This window comes from Thalia democratica, unplaced genomic scaffold (genome assembly GCF_965202585.1).
Source record: "Thalia democratica unplaced genomic scaffold, ktThaDemo2.hap1.1 HAP1_SCAFFOLD_837, whole genome shotgun sequence".
Taxonomy (NCBI): Eukaryota; Metazoa; Chordata; class Thaliacea; order Salpida; family Salpidae; genus Thalia; species Thalia democratica.
The window spans coordinates 5001-15000 of NW_028139797.1; the positions used below are offsets into that span (position 1 = coordinate 5001).

The 10000-nt window shown below is 32.5% G+C and overlaps 5 non-coding genes across 5 annotated transcripts in view; all 5 read left to right on the forward strand.

Moving 5' to 3' along the window:
* Positions 1-201: 201 nt before the first annotated feature.
* LOC145847176 (5S ribosomal RNA) lies at positions 202-320 on the forward strand. The gene has a single exon (XR_014371111.1). It is a non-coding gene; the product is annotated as a 5S ribosomal RNA (ribosomal RNA).
* Positions 321-3174: 2854 nt separating this feature from the next.
* On the forward strand, positions 3175-3293 carry LOC145847157 (5S ribosomal RNA). Its single transcript, XR_014371095.1, has one exon. It is a non-coding gene; the product is annotated as a 5S ribosomal RNA (ribosomal RNA).
* Positions 3294-7136: 3843 nt separating this feature from the next.
* LOC145847168 (small subunit ribosomal RNA) lies at positions 7137-8944 on the forward strand. The gene has a single exon (XR_014371105.1). It is a non-coding gene; the product is annotated as a small subunit ribosomal RNA (ribosomal RNA).
* Positions 8945-9126: 182 nt separating this feature from the next.
* On the forward strand, positions 9127-9279 carry LOC145847159 (5.8S ribosomal RNA). The gene has a single exon (XR_014371097.1). It is a non-coding gene; the product is annotated as a 5.8S ribosomal RNA (ribosomal RNA).
* A 222-nt stretch (positions 9280-9501) lies between these two features.
* LOC145847172 (large subunit ribosomal RNA) overlaps positions 9502-10000 on the forward strand; it is a 3629-nt gene continuing 3130 nt past the window's right edge. Inside the window, exon 1 of the ribosomal RNA XR_014371108.1 lies at positions 9502-10000. This exon is cut by the window's right edge and continues 3130 nt beyond it. This is a non-coding gene — a ribosomal RNA (large subunit ribosomal RNA).

Sequence of the window (10000 nt, forward strand, 5' to 3'; positions counted from 1 at the left end):
TAAACAAAGTCTTAAATAAAGTTACAGGGAGTAATTGTAATTAAAACACCAAAAAAAAAGGTTTTAATAAAAAAAATACTTACATCAAGTTAAAATTTTATAAGGATTAATTTTAAAATATCAAATTGATTGTAAATCAAGTGCAAATAGGTTTTTTAAACAAACCGAAGGGTTTATAAAGGCTTGTAAACGCTTTCAAACGCCTACGACCATACCACACTGAGCACACCCCATCTCGTCCGATCTGGGAAGTTAAGCAGTGTCGGGCGTGGTTAGTACTTAGATGGGTGACCGCTTGGGAATACCACGTGCCGTAGGCTTTTGCTTTTTGAATTCATCTTTTTTGTACTATTTTTCTTTCTGACCTATTTATACTTATTACTCGTTTATTTACATTTCTTTAACGCTTAAAAGAAAAGTAAATTCTAGTTATTAGCAAATAAAAACGTAAGCCAATCAGATAACGTTATTTGCTGTTTAAACCAATTAGAGCGCTAAAAAAGTGGTTTGACCAGTTTGAGATATCGAAAAAATAATGGCACCATCTTGTAGAGTACAATTTTCTGAGTTAAAATTAATACAATTAGTCTTTTATACTAAAACTTAAAAGTTTTTTTGTCCAAAAACAAATAAAAGCGTGGCTACTTGAAAAATCAAACGAAAATAAATTTTGCACTTTTGTATTGTGAGTCATAATAAGTTATTTACTGTTACCAACAGATACTAGCAAAAGCTTTTTAAAGTTTTGTATTAACTTAATGTATTTGTAATTACTTTTACTTAATAGAAACTATTGAATTACGTTTACTTAGTTTACTTTTGTATGTGTATTAAATATATAGCAATTTTGCTTGAACTTAAATAAAGATTATTAAACTATTAAAAGAAAACTATCAAAGTTTACTAACTCAAAAGCTAAATCTTAGTTATATTGTTATAAACATTTATGTTGTAATTTACTAATAACTAAATGAGTTTATTTCAAACAAAAAGAATTAAATAATGTTATGTTATGTCAAGCCTACTATATGAGGTATATAGGTATATAAGGTATACAAGCTTATGTTTGAAAGTTATAATAATTAAAATAAAAATAAATATTTAGTTGGTAAAATTTGTATTTAATATGCTTTGAAATTAGAGTTAGTATAGATGTTTTTTTTAAATATAATAAATATAAGTATTTAGTTACTAATAATAAACTAAAATACCAATTTTGTAGTTATTACAAAAAAAAAAACTTATCTTACTTAAAGTTCACTGTAATTGAAACATTATACAAAAGCTTTATAATTATAAGCTTTGAATAATTCTATTTGAATAAATAATAGATTCATAACTATATTCATGTTTGCATATTTAAATTATAAAAAGTTAGTGTTTTGTGTATTGACTTTATGATTATTTTATTTTAGTAACTGTTAGTTTTATACTTTAATAAAAGAAATATGGTTAACAAGTAAGTTAAAAATGAAAGAAGCATAAAAAAACACACTAATTAACTGCTTATTCAATAGTTTGATTATTTAATTATTTTTCTGTTATATAGTTTAATCGTATTGTATAAAAAATACAGAGGTTTAAAGTAAGTTTGAATAAAAATAAAACAAAACATATAATATAAGCATTAGTTAAAATACATAGTTTTTTTTTCTAAAAAAATTTAATTCTTTAATAATAAGTAGTAATTTAAATAAAAAATAATACAAGTAAAGTTATACAATATATATACTATAGTTTGTCAAACTAGGCAAACACTACTAGGCAAAAAACAAACTAGGCAAAAAACCTACAAAGTAGGCCACCACTACAATCCTATGTTCCAACTGGAAATTCAATGAGATCGTTACTGTACTTGTGATGAACGTTGATAATCCCCAAGATTGTAAGTCGAAGGCCTTACCCAACCTAACCAGCGCACTGGTTTTCTTACAACTGAATTAATCAACATTTATTATTGAATATAATCATTATTGATAGATAGAGGAATGTTGACAATCAACAACAGATTGTAGGTCAAAGGCATTACTCGACCCAAGTACCCACAACCTAGATTGAACAACATTTATTAGATAGATTTGTTTAATGATAGATAGAGGAATATTGTCAATCCACAACAGATTGTAAGTCAAAGGCATTACTCGACCCAAGTACCCACAACCTAGATTGAACAACATTTGTTAGATAGATTAGTTAGATAGATAAATAGTACAGTATAATCTCAAAGAATTTGAAGCCCGAACATTGAACGATAGTGGTGTTTCGTGACGACTAGCGGGATTCGATCTTACAACCTTCTGCTTATGAGTCAGCTGATAAGACCACTGACCCACCGCGCCACGACAAAGATAAAGAAATATTTTGCTATATAAATAGGTTGATTTTTATAATTTTGTTATACAGTGTCAATTACAGTGAACTTCAAGTAAGATATACAACAGTATATATATTTCCGAGTCTGACTTTGAGTACTTTTTATATATTATTAACAAGATTTTTTAGGAGTAATATCTGTTTAGTTCTTTAATATATCTTTAAAATAATAATATTTTTTAAGGTGTTTAAAACTTTTAGAAGCTGTATGTAATGTCTTTTAGTTTAATAGTTCTTTTAAATTAGTAAAAAAAATAAACATGGTTGAGTTATCAAATTAAACAAAATAGAACGTCAAGTATTTAATTACTAAAATTAATTTAATTAAAAAAAAATCTCAGGTAATCTAAAATGTCAGGAATTATTTAAAAATAAATATAAATTTAAAACTTATTATATTGAAAAGATTGATGAATAATACTCTTGAATGTATGCAATGTTTGTATTTGTAATGCAATAACATAAATGGATAGATCAATGACAAATTGTAAACATATTGTATTATTTTATTTTACGATTTTATTTTATTTATTTAATAATTCAATAAACTTTACTTCTACTTTTCCTGGTCTTAGGTAATTTATAGATAACAATTATTTAAACAAACACTTTTGTACAGTTACAATACAGTTTTAGTACAGTTTGGGAGTAACTGTTGATTAAAAAAACAAAAAAAAAGTTAATTCAGGTTAAAATTTTATAAGGAATAATTTTAAAATATCAAATTGATTGTAAATCAAGTGCAAATAGGTTTTTTAAATAAACCGAAGGGTTTATAAAGGCTTGTAAACGCCTTCAAACGCCTACGACCATACCACACTGAGTACACCCCATCTCGTCCGATCTGGGAAGTTAAGCAGTGTCGGGCGTGGTTAGTACTTAGATGGGTGACCGCTTGGGAATACCACGTGCCGTAGGCCTTTGCTTTTTGAATTCATCTTTTTTGTACTATTTTTCTTTCTGACCTATTTATACTTATTACTCGTTTATTTACATTTCTTTAACGCTTAAAAGAAAAGAAAATTCTAGTTATTAGCAAACAAAAACCTTAGCCAATCAGATAACGTTATTTGCTGTTTGCTTATTTGCTGTTTAAACCAATTAGAGCGCTAAAAAAGTGGTTTGACCAGTTTGAGATATCGAAAAAATAATGGCACCATCTTGTAGAGTACAATTTTCTGAGTTAAAATTAATACAACTAGTCTTTTATACTAAAACTTTAAAGTCTTTTTGTCCAAAAACAAATAAAAGCGTGGCTACTTGAAAAATCAAACGAAAATAAATTTTGCACTTTTGTATTGTGAGTCATAATAAGTTATTTACTGTTACCAACAGATACTAGCAAAAGCTTTTTAAAGTTTTGTATTAACTTAATGTATTTGTACTTAGTTTAAATTAATAGAGTTTATTTGGTTTACTTTATTATGTGTATTGAATGTGCTAGTATCTAAAAATAAATACAACTAAAACAAAACAAACAAGGAGAGTACTTGAATAGAACCAACACAATTTACAGACCAGTTGTGTACTAAATTTAAAGAAATTCTGAATAGTGAATATGCAATTATTATTATAAGTTCAAAGTTCACTTTAATTTAAATTAATGTATTTTGTAAATTGGTTTTATTTAATACGATAGTAGTGAATTACTTTATTTAATTTACTTTAGTATGTGTTGTATAACTTTATTTAAACCAGAAGCAAAACGGGATTATACTTTCAATAAACTACACAATTTACAGACCAGTTGTGTACTAAATAAAAAGCTATTGTGAATGGTGAATATGCAATTATTATTATAAGTTTATAAGTTCACAGTTTACAAAAGCTTTAGAATTTAGTTACTATTTTGTTCATATTTGCATATCTAATTTATGAAAAGTTAGTGTTATGTGTATTGGCTTTTTAATTTCTTTATTTGTAGAACTGTTAGTTTTATATTCTAAAGAAACATTTTTAAATAAATATGTTTAACAAGTAACTTAAAAATGGAAGAAATATATTGTATATATTGAACTATTTATATTTATTCTAGCTATTTGCTTAGTGTATTTATTAATGTGATTATTTTATTTTGTTGTTTGTCTTATAGTTTAATCGTATTGTGTTGAAATATATATATAACAAATACAGAGGTTTAAAGTAAGTTTAAATGAAAATAAAATAAGACATATAGTTGAAATATAAGTTTAAAAAAATAGTTTTTTTTTTTTTTTTTTTCTTTGTTTGTTTGATTGTTTGTTTATTATATAATCGCGACGTGTCATTTTATTACTTTTAAGCATACTAAATATAATAATAGGTATAGTTATAGGAAAAATTCAATTAGTTTCTAATGTAATAAAAAAGTTTATTTCCACAAATAAATAAATACCTGAAAAATCAAATGAAAAATAAATTTCGCACTCCTGTATTGTGAGTCATAATAGGTTATTTACTGTTACCAACAGATACTAGCGAAGGCTTTTTAAAGTTCTATGTTAATTCAATGTATTTGTACTTAGTTTTATTAAAATGACAGTATTGATGGTTACGTTTATTAAGTATGTTTATTTAACGTTATGTAACTCAAGTAAAACCAGAAGCAAATAAGGAGACTACTTTCAATAAACTACACAATTTACATACCAATTGTATACTAAACTTAAAGCTATTCTATTTTATTCTTGATAGTTATTTTAAAGTTATTAAATTATACAAATGTATTTTGTAAAGTAGTTTTATAAAGTTACTATAGTTTATTTAACTTACTATAGTATGTGTTATATAATTTTAATTAAACCAGAAGCAAAAAGGGAGACTACTTTAAATAAACTACACCATTTATTGTTATATATAACTCTAATAAAACCAGAAGCAAAAAGGGAGACTACTTTAAATGAACTACACAAATTAAAAATATATTATTATTTATAAATCAATCGTGTTGTGTTTCAAAATACATTTTTCAAATAATGTTTTACAAGTATTTATCAGTTATTTAGTTTTCTTTTTATAGTTTAGCCGTATTGTTTTATTTATTTGTTATTATTTTTATTTAATTGTTTGCTTATTATATTTATCGCCATGTGCTTAAAAAATAAAACAACTATAAAGGTTAAAAAAGTAAGTTTAAATAAAAATAAAATGAAACATACAAAATAAGCTTATGATTTTTTATTATTATTATTATTATTATTATTATTTTTATTTTATTGTTTGTTTATTATATCTATCGCCATGTGCTTAAAAAATAAAACAACTATAAAGGTTAAAAAAGTAAGTTTAAATAAAAATAAAATGAAACATACAAAATAAGCTTATGATTTTTTATTATTATTATTATTATTATTATTATTTTTATTTCATTGTTTGTTTATTATATCTATCGCGATGTGCTTAAAAAATAAAACAACTATAAAGGTTTAAAAAGTAAGTTTAAATAAAGATAAAATGAAACATATAAAATAAGCTTATGTTTGATTTTTTTATTTTACTTTTATTAAATTGTTTGCTTATTATATTTATCGCGATGTGCTTAAAAGAATAGAACAAATACAAAGGTTTAAATTGTAAGTTTTAAATAAAATAAAATGAAACATACAAAATAAGCTTATGATTTTTTATTATTATTATTATTATTATTATTATTATTTTTATTTCATTGTTTGTTTATTATATCTATCGCGATGTGCTTAAAAAATAAAACAACTATAAAGGTTTAAAAAGTAAGTTTAAATAAAGATAAAATGTAACATATAAAATAAGCTTATGTTTGATTTTTTTATTTTATTTTCATTTAATTGTTTGTTTATTATATTTATCGCAATCTGCTTAAAAAAATAAAACGAGTATTAAGGTTTGAAAAGTAAGTTTAAATAAAAATAAAATAAAAATATAAAATAAGCTTATGTTTTTTTTTTTTTTTTTTTATTATTATTATTTTTATTCAATTTTATTCAATTTTTTGTTTATTATATTTATCGCAATGTGCTTAAAACGATAAAACAAATATAAAGATTTAAAAAGTAAGTTTAAATAAAAAATAATACAAATAAAGTTTATTTATAATAAACAAACATATTTAAAACATTAAAAAAAGTAGTTTATATATATTATTTTTTATTTATTTCTTTTAAACATATTAAATAAAGTATAAAAAAAGTATTAAAACATTTAAACGTAGCATAAATAAGCTTAAAACATTAAAATAATTGAAAAGAAACAAAGAAATTGAAAAAAATCGGCAAAAAAAGTTCAACAGCAACATTTGAGCATCATACACGTATGCATTACTTTACACTAGTGAGAGAGACGTGTTTGTGCGTTCGGTCGACTTGGCGAGAAAGCGGGCTTAAAGCATTACTGTTTAGCACCCGAGGCGCGGCTATTGCAGCGGCGGCGAACGTGCTATGTAAACGCATTGGAGCAGCGTATGAAAAACTACAAGCGTCCAGCGGCGGTAGGCTTATAGCTTTGCGAAGTCGTCGAGACGAGTAGCCGACGCAGGCAGGCACGGCTCGAGGCGGGTAACTGCAGCAGACAGATGGCGTGTTGCTGCTGACGAGTTAACCGGCAGAAGGCAAACGGTTGGTCGGGAGAAAGAACAGTCAGTTGTATAGCTGCATGCTGCAGTCGACGCGGGCTGGCGCTTTAAACAGCAAAAGGCCGGCGCCGACTTTCAGTAACGTTCGCAAGGCTTTTAAGCCGAGTGATAGAAAAGGTCTGTATTTATACAGTAAAAACGCTCAGTCGAGCAACGGGTTTAAACGCCCTCGGATAGTTATCTGGTTGATCCTGCCAGTAGTCATATGCTTGTCTCAAAGATTAAGCCATGCAAGTGTAAGTACGAGCTCACGTACAGTGAAACTGCGAATGGCTCATTAAATCAGTTATGGTTCATTTGATTGTACGCTTTTACATGGATAACTGTGGCAATTCTAGAGCTAATACATGCGTAAAGCGCCGAACTGACGTGAGGCGCGCATTTATCAGACCAAAACTAACCGGCTTTCGGGTCGTTACAATGGTGACTCTGGATAAGCTTGCGGATCGCACGGCCTAGTGCTGGCGACATCTCATTAAAGCAACTGCCCTATCAACTATCGTCGGTACGGTATCGGCCTACCGAGGTTGTAACGGGTGACGGAGAATCAGGGTTCGATTCCGGAGAGGGAGCCTGAGAAACGGCTACCACATCCAAGGAAGGCAGCAGGCGCGCAAATTACCCATTCCCGGCTCGGGGAGGTAGTGACGAAAAATAACAATGCAGACCTCGTACGAGGTCCTGCAATTGGAATGAGTACACTTTAAACTTTTTAACGAGTATCCATTGGAGGGCAAGTCTGGTGCCAGCAGCCGCGGTAATTCCAGCTCCAAAAGTGTATATTTAAGTTGTTGCGGTTGAAAAGCTCGTAGTTGGATATAGGGACGGCGAGGTTGGTCGGTCGAAAGGCTAGCACTGGCCTCGTTGTTCTTGTTGGTCGGTGCCTTCGCGGTGCTCTTAACTGAGTGTTGCGGTGGTCCGGCAAGTTTACCTTGAAAAAATTAGAGTGTTCAAAGCAGGCTTTACGCTTGTATAATGTTGCATGGAATAATGGAATAGGACCTCGGTTCTATTTTGTTGGTTTTCGGAGCACGAGGTAATGATTAATAGGAACGGACGGGGGCATCCGTACTGTGCCGTTAGAGGTGAAATTCTTGGATCGGCGCAAGACGAACGACTGCGAAAGCATTTGCCAAGAATGTTTTCTTTAATCAAGAGCGAAAGTCAGAGGTTCGAAGACGATCAGATACCGTCCTAGTTCTGACCTTAAACGATGCCGACTAGCGATCGGGCAGTGTCGAACTTAAGAACTGTCCGGCAGCTTCCGGGAAACCAAAGTCTTTGGGTTCCGGGGGAAGTATGGTTGCAAAGCTGAAACTTAAAGGAATTGACGGAAGGGCACCACCAGGAGTGGAGCCTGCGGCTTAATTTGACTCAACACGGGAAATCTCACCCGGCCCGGACACAGCGAGGATTGACAGATTGAGAGCTCTTTCTTGATTCTGTGGGTGGTGGTGCATGGCCGTTCTTAGTTGGTGGAGCGATTTGTCTGGTTAATTCCGATAACGAACGAGACTCTTACTTGCTAAATAGCTGCTCGACCCATTGGGTCGGAGACAACTTCTTAGAGGGACTAGTGGCGTTTAGCCACACGAGATTGAGCAATAACAGGTCTGTGATGCCCTTAGATGTTCGGGGCCGCACGCGCGCTACACTGACCGGATCATCGTGTGTTCCCTAGGCCGAAAGGTCCGGGTAATCCGTTGAACCCCGGTCGTGCTAGGGATAGGGACTTGCAATTGTTTCCCTTGAACGAGGAATTCCCAGTAAGCGCGAGTCATTAGCTTGCGTTGATTACGTCCCTGCCCTTTGTACACACCGCCCGTCGCTACTACCGATTGAATGGTTTAGTGAGGTCCTCCGATTGAGCCTGGTACGTGCGGCAACGCACTCGCCGGTGTTCGAAAAGACGATCGAACTTGATCATTTAGAGGAAGTAAAAGTCGTAACAAGGTTTCCGTAGGTGAACCTGCGGAAGGATCATTAACGAATCGAAATTTGATTTCAAGCGACGTCTCTTCTTCGAAGGGACCGAGCCCTGTAACTGTTATAGTTCGGTCGCGTTGCTTCCTGACAGCGGGAGTAATAATTCAGCACGCAAGTGCTGGCGCGGCCGCTTCTTTTTGAACACGATTTTTTGGTTGCATTGAGATTGATTAACACGAGAGATCTCTTAGCGGTGGATCACTCGGCTCGAGCGTCGATGAAGGACGGAGCTAGCTCCGAGAAGTAATGTGAATTGCAGGACACATTGAGCATCGATATTCTGAACGCGTATTGCGGCCTCGGGTAATCCTGGGGCCACGTCCGTCTCAGGGTCTTTAACACACCGATCCTTTCATTAGTTTGAAAGTGCCTGCGACTCGTTTCTTAATTAAGGAGCGTGTCGTCAAAGACAGCTGGTCTGGCGATTTCACAGCTGAAGCGTGAGCAGCCTGCTGGCCTCGGGTGAGGTAGCAACGACGGTAGGTGCTCGAGAATAAGTTAAGTGACTTCAAAAGGCCGACGTACAAAGCGCATGTACTTTTATAGTACATCACTTTTGACCTGAGATCGGGCGGGACGACCCGCTGAACTTAAGCATATCACTAAGCGGAGGAAAAGAAACTAACAAGGATTCCCCTAGTAACGGCGAGTGAAGCGGGATAAGCCCAGCGCTAAATCCGAGCCTTTTTGGAGGGCGAGGAAATGTAGCGTATGGAATTCAGCATGCGGCGAACCAACGACTGCCCACGTTCTTCTGATCGAGGCCTTTTCCCAGAGCGGGTGTTAGGCCCTTGGCGGCGGTCGTAATTCGTCCTAGCGGTTTTCCCGGAGTCGGGTTGTTTGGAAATGCAGCCCTAAGCGGGTGGTAAACTCCATCTAAGGCTAAATACTGGCTCGAGACCGATAGCGAACAAGTACCGTGAGGGAAAGTTGAAAAGCACTTTGAAGAGAGAGTTAAAGAGTACGTGAAACCGCTTGGAGGCAAACGGAGGCGCCCATCGAGTCGCCGGACGTTTTCAGGCGCTGCGAGAGCTGTCCTACTGTTTGAGTGATCTT